Source organism: Palaemon carinicauda, chromosome 5 (assembly GCF_036898095.1).
Source record: "Palaemon carinicauda isolate YSFRI2023 chromosome 5, ASM3689809v2, whole genome shotgun sequence".
NCBI classification, from domain to species: domain Eukaryota; kingdom Metazoa; phylum Arthropoda; class Malacostraca; order Decapoda; family Palaemonidae; genus Palaemon; species Palaemon carinicauda.
In genome coordinates, this window is record NC_090729.1 from 21,667,056 (window position 1) to 21,674,555 (window position 7,500).

Here is a 7,500-nt window from a genome sequence, read left to right on the forward strand (position 1 = left end):
ATCAAATTGTACTTATACAATGCATATGGGTGAATAAGAAAAATATAATCACAAGATTATACCCAGTGGTTTAGTTTTAGATGCACGTCTAACGTATAAACTAAAAACTCCTAGTATAAAAAATGATAGAAATTGGAATACACTATTTTCTCCTTCATTCAATCTATATCTCTGTATTCGTATAATTAGATAGGGGATACACTCAGGTAAAATTAAATGATATATAATAATCATTTTGTGGAGTAAAGTCAATTTATATTGAAATGCTAAAAGGAAGATAATATATCTGAGAAAAAAAAAAAAAACACCTAACAGTTGTACAAAATTTTTTCGTGAATATTTATAATACTATTTACAAAGGGCATAAGTAATGAGATCATTTCATATTGCAAAAAAAAAAAAATAACTTGTCTAATAATCAAGTAAATTTTCATAGTCAATCATACATACACGTACGCACACACACACACACATTATATATATATATATATATATATATATATATATATATATATATATATATATATATATATATATATATATATATATATATATATATATATATATATATATATATATATATATGCATTAGGTCAATGACACTCCGACTAAGAATAGTCATGGCATTTACTAAACAGAAATGCAACATAAAATATATATAAAGAAATCTCCCCAAAAGATAACACATATTCTACAAAAGTATATTTAAAAATGAGATATTGTACACAATACAATATAAATGATTCCAATCATTTCTTTATAACGCCTCTGCAACTAAAAAACAAAATACCCAAAGTGAAAAAAAAAAATCTTATCAACATCAGTGTTACACAACCTCGTCAATAACATCCCTATGGTTGCGGGCAATACGGGCTTTTTGGGTGGGACAGTGGTAGGAATAGATTTTCCTTCATCCCTCGATTTTACTTGTCCTGGTTTACGGCACAATTTCGCAACACAACTCACCACTGCCGTTTCACCATTTATTTCAAATCACTACTATACATGCACTTGCAACTATCAACTGATGAACACTAGCCCCTTTCCCGAGAAAATAATTCATCTTCAGGCCCTTCTCCTATAACATTAAGTATAAATTATTCACATCTACACATTCTCTAATACTGCCTATCCTTAAGGCTGAACTTTAATCCCGCAGCCACTTGTCATTCGGGAACTGCCCTGGCCCCAGCAACCAGGGATCATATAAATACATGTTCATGAATAATGCAGGAATCATACAAATACATGTACATGAATAATGCAGCATCCCCCTGACGTATCTCACTCAACAGTATGTCATACGTAATGCCACAAGTTATTTAAAAGACATCAAAAGAAGAAATAAGGTGTGGTCAATAACGAATGTCATATATGCAGGGGTAAGAAGGAACACTCCGATTGACACTTTTGAAAACTACATCTTCAGGCACCACATGCATGTGTGCCTGATGATGTTCAGACATTGTGCCATTAGTAATACTTTGTATCAGAGCTGTGTTGTAATAATTTCAAATACAAACGATCGCCCAGAAATACTTTTACAGCGTGGTTTTGAACCAACCGTCATACATTGAGCCATCTTTTTTAATAGCTATTTTCAAAAACCTTTCAGTGGTGTTCATTACTCTCATCAATAGATTTAATAAATGTACACAGTATTGTTCAGCTGAATGATTTGACAATTGTCCATACACAAAAAAGAAAGGCGTGTCCCAAAGCAAAGCATTATATGCAATGTTCAAAGCTAGCTCAGCTGTAAGAAGCATGGTGTGCCAATGAAGGGGGTCATCAGCCACTAAGTAACGTAAAATTCGCCCTACTTCTCTATTTTGCGATTCTACTAAGCCTTTACCTGAAGGCCTATATGCAGTCACTGAAAAGTGTTACATTTTCATTAAGTCAGTGACCGATTTCACTCCCTTATTTATAAACTCGAAACCATTATCACTTATATAAATTTTCGGGCAACCAAACCTAGTAAGGAAAGAACACTGCGCCTGGGCTTATGAGTTTGCTGATTTATCCAGCATTGTATATGTATGAGTGTACAGAGTAAATGCATCCACATATACACATATATACTTATGTTGTGTTAAACCAGTAGGAAATGGTCCTACCACATCATATGCACCATATAAAATTTAATAAGAATCACAGGCCACTTTCTGGCTTCAGGTACAGTGTTTTTATGTTCTTTGAAACAGTTACAATCATGATAATATTATATATAATTCTCTATAGATGTTTTCATTCTTAACACAAAGAAGGATTCACATGCTCTTCCTAATGCTCTATCAATTCCTAAATGCCGTTCATACGGACTTGCACGTAAATGTCGATGGCTTGATTAATTAAAAAGGGAGGAAGAACCACCAATTAAAAAGGGAGGAAGAACTACCAGTGCACAGAATTCCCCCCCCCCCCCCGCCCCTCTTCTGGTAAGCAAAATATAAGATATCATTTTCTGTAAAATAATAAAAATTATCAAAATGCGCATTAAAAAATAACAGATAACTCTCCGATTCCCCTTAAATCACTACTCGCAATCTTTCCATCCCTTTTTTTTTTTGTCCTTCTCAGATGTCTTTTATGCTCCAACCTCCCAAGTCAGTCATACCCTCATCATAAGGACATGACCAGGGTTGGTCATGCCCTCGGCCACCGACATACACTATATTCACCTTCACCACTCATATCTCTCTCGCTCTCTCTAATACCATTAAATATCTCTCTCTCTCTCTCTCTCTCTCTCTCTCTCTCTCTCTCTCTCTCTCTCTCTCTCTCTCTCTTGCTCTCCGGTATTCTGATTGCTCCTCGGGAGAATTCACATCCCGTTCTCTATTTTCTCTATTTTGATGGAGATCTTCAATATTTTGGTTACGTTCTTCGTTCCTCTTTTTTGCCCTAGTTGATACACCTAATGAGGGCATCAGCTACCTTGTTAGCTTTACCTTCTATGTGGTGAAAACCCTTTATGTTAAACTCTATCAATCTCTCAATCCATCACGATTGTCGAGAGGTGAAATCCCCATTAAAAAAGAGGTCACACAAGGGGCGATGATCACTTTGCAACTCAATTGACTAACATACGAAAAAGAACCAATGCCTCTCTAGAACCCAAAGAATGGCCAAAGCCTCTAGAATCCGGTCGCTCTCTACCTTTATCATCTTGTTGAGAAACTACGCCACCAATAGCCACGCTACTCGCATCTGTTGTCACTAAAAACGGGCGATCAAATCTAAGATATGCGAGTAAGTCATTGATAGTTAAGGCAACTTTAAAATGGCTAAAGGCCCTTTCTTTTTCCACTCCAAAATCTATTACTTTTTGTTTCTTTAAAGCATGTAAGGATCTCGCTATCTCACCAAAACCTCTAATGAATTTACGGTAATACCCAGTGAGCCTAAGGAACCCAGCTACTTCCTGAGGGTTACGTGGCCTGGGGAAATCTCCAATAGCCGCTACTTTACTGGGGTAAGGTTGGATACCTTTCGTAGTTATCATGTGACCTAAAAATTGACCTGTTTCTAGAAATATTTGTACTTTGACAAATTTATTTTCATACCATTACGCTGCAATGCTTCTAAAACTTTACAAATATTATTAGTATGTTCTTCGGTCGTTTTCCCTGTAATTATGATATCGTCTAAATAAGAAAGAACATTATGGCCAATTAAGGGAGACAAAACAACCATCCTTACTCTAGAGAAATGACTTGGAGCAGTTTTAACACCGAAATGAAAAAAAAATTAAACTGAAATAGTTGATCGTTTGCTATAATTGCTGTTTTAGATTTACTGTCTTCCTGAATTGGTATTTGGTAGTATCCAGATTTTAAATTAACAGTTGTAAAATATTTACTATCACGTACCTTCAAAAGTAATTCTTCGATCGAGGGCAATGGAAATGCATTATCCTTAGGGAATGCAATCAACCTCCTATAATCAACATACAATCTTACCGAGCCATCCTATTTCCTAACAGCTACAATTGGAGAAGCCCAGGGGGACTCGCTCTCCTCAATTATACCTTGTTCCGTTAATTTATCAAGTTTCCTTTTGTATCTCCCCCTGGAAATGAGAGGGTACCTTATAAAGCCTTGACCTGATCGCTTCACCTGCACAGTTTCAATGGTAAAGGGAAATTAATCCATCCTCCCTGGTGGCTCATCTCCAATTGTGATTACATCGGAATAATTATTGAAAATGTCACTAACTACTGGATGATATTGCGACGGACATAGTTTTCGCGCTTGCATAATCAAATTCTGAGTGCGTTCGTCTGTGCGGGCTGGAGTTGTGGCTCCCAACATCCCATTACTAGCAATTTCACATAACTCTAATTAACACACAGAATCACTTCCTAACACAACTCTTTTATTTGACAAATTAACTACCGTTATATCAGCTCTGTTCCCTTTTATTTCCGATAAGCCCTCTATAATTACATGCGCCGATTGTCATAGCTTTAACAACGACCTTGGTTCCTTCTGGAAGTGGGTGACACGGGGTCATTGATATACTCGTTTCTGGGGAGACAACACTTCTCGTCTCTCAGGTACAGCTGTTACCTAACTTAAGTGTCTCCCCATGCCCGCACCAGCATTTATTCTCTCGTGACTTTCTGTCGGTAAAATACAACCTCTTGCTTTTACTGTTATTGTATCTTTTCCCTCAAAAATGCATACTTGATTACTGGAACTGAAATCTATTACTAAAATAGCCTCGATATCTGGAATTCCCAAGGTGGGCAAGACAAAAAAATAATGTGTAAACCTCACAGATCCCACCTTAAAATTAACGATCGTTTATGCATATTTTATTTCCTCCTGGGGTGTCAAGGACGAGGAATGTCGCTGACTGTTGTGGGCTTGAGGAGAATCTTTTTTCAATAAGTGAAACACTGACTTTTGTGTTGATCAGCGCTTGAATGGATTTATCTGGCAGGTCAATCCCATCCACTAACAATCCTAGTCGGCCATTACAATATATGGGGCATGGGTCATTGACCTCAGCTGCATTGCCGCTACTCCCTAGTGCTGGGGGTTGAGGTCGGGGCTACCGCTGGTGGTCCCAGTGGCTGCTCTATGTACGTCGTCAATGGGAGCGCTGGCTCAGCTGTTGCCTCCGATTTCATGATGGAGGGGGCATCGATCTAACCTCATCTCCCACTTCTTCTGTTTCCTTTTCCTCTAATGTTGGGCGGGGGGAGGTGTGCGTGTGTCACAGCCTGCTCGCCATTGGCGTTTATTGTTGGGCATTCTCGGAATAGATGACCATATGCCTAACAAGTGTGAAAGCGGAGGGATTCTTGGGTGAGGCACTCCAATCGTTGGTGTCCCTCTCCCCCACACCACCAGCATCTGAAGACTCTTCTCACCTGCTGACTGCGTTCTCACCTCTCCTGCTTTTGGGGGTTGGTGAGTGCCTCTCATGGCTGCCAACATCTCGGAATCTGGCCAGTTATTCCCAGTCACTTTTTCTTCTGGCAAACTGTCTGAAATATTTTGTATTGCGCTCACTACATCTGCTAGCGAGCAATTGTCATAGAAAAAATAACCACATAAAAACGGGTTTACTAATTTATGAATATGTTTACGGGTAATTGCTTTTTTATCACCTTCTGGGATATTGGGACTCCGGGTAGCGAACAAATCGCAATCGAGAAAAATGCGAGTTACAAAACTAAGAACGGATTCACCTTCCCGAAATTTGTGTTAGTAATTTTTTTTTCTGTTCCCCTTTATCGCATCAGTTAAGGCATATTTCTCAATTACACGTCATTTTATTTCAGCCTGACTTCTTAAACTGTCTTGTGGCCAGCACATTACCTCCATTGCTAGAGCATCTTTCAGCAATCTAATTTCTTGAATAGCTTTTTCTCTTTCCGACCACCCATATGTGGCTACTTCAAAGTCTCTCAAAAACACTTCAAATGATTGAAACCCTCTATTAGTCCGTTCACCAACAACTGGCAACTTTCGAACTACGATTTTTGTATCTTCACTCTTCTGTGCATGTGTACTTTCACTTGTGTGATTTTGGAGTTCGTTCATGTACGTCGGATATGCTGTGGTTGCGTGCCACTCCTCTTTTTGTTCAACCAAGAATGTGTTTATTAACTCTTCTAAGTTATCTAACTTAATTTCTAATTCTTGCGTTCTAATTTCCTGTCTATACTCCTTCTCAGCAAAGTATACACTATTGCTCCTCCATTTTCATCTTCCGCAGTAGCAGTGTCCATTATGTTAGTTCCCGAGTATCTAGCTATATTAATGTTTTTCTTTTAATTGAAGTTTTTCTTTTACTGGCTTAAAGAACAATTTTACTCACAGCACACACAATCAGATGTATTTTTACACTTGACACCATTATGTCCCATGTTAACGGATAATGAGTCATCAGAACATGGAGTTTTTCACTTTAGTACAAAAAATTCGTTAGTACACTGTACACAGCTAATACTCTCTCAGGTAAGAGCCTTGTCTAATTGAGCGCACTAAGGGAACTAACTACCACTCACTATCAAAATACAATCTGGCTGCAACAAGATGCTGCATCATAGGTTTTGTGGAGTTTTCAACATAATAGAGTTCATTTAACTTGACGTACAAGAAATATCTTCATAAAAGAATTAGGACATATGTATATAAATATATACATATAAATATTTATATATATATATATATATATATATATATATATATATATATATATATATATATATATATATATATATATATATATTTATGTATATATATATATATATATATATATATATATATATATATATATATATATATATATATATATATATATGTGTATAATAAACGCTCCAAGAAGAGGTCCATTGGCGGACGAAACTGTTGAGCATCTCTACATATACACAACTTTTAATTTTCCTTATGTAGACTACTATATATTGTCTTATCTTCGTGCTGAGGAAGATTACATCTGTAATATATATATATATATATATATATATATATATATATATATATATATATATATATATATATATATATATATATATATATATATATATATATATATGGTGCAAACAAGTACAATGTCGTACTTCCTTGTTATCTTGAAAAGGTTCCACAATGATGTAAGACGTGTTTGAAAACTTGGTGTATATTTGTAGATATTACAAAAAAACTTTAGAGCTTTCGTAGATCATCTGTGGACTTGGTCACTGAAATGTTTATAAAATTACAGGTCAGGTACTGATATAAGGAAAAACAGAAATACAAAAACAATTCAAATACATAGCCATATAATTAAAGCAAAATACAATCAATTACAAAACGATTTCAGGTTGTTAGGCCCATGTCCTTTCCAAAATTATTTGAGATCTTCTGGGTGGTATGTTACGATTGTCACTAGCCAATTCGATGTTTTGGTAGTTCTGGTCGTTTGTCACTTGCACTGTCTGTGGAGGATGCACCTGTGAAGGAGGCACAGAGGAGGATGCATCTCTTATCTTGGCACATA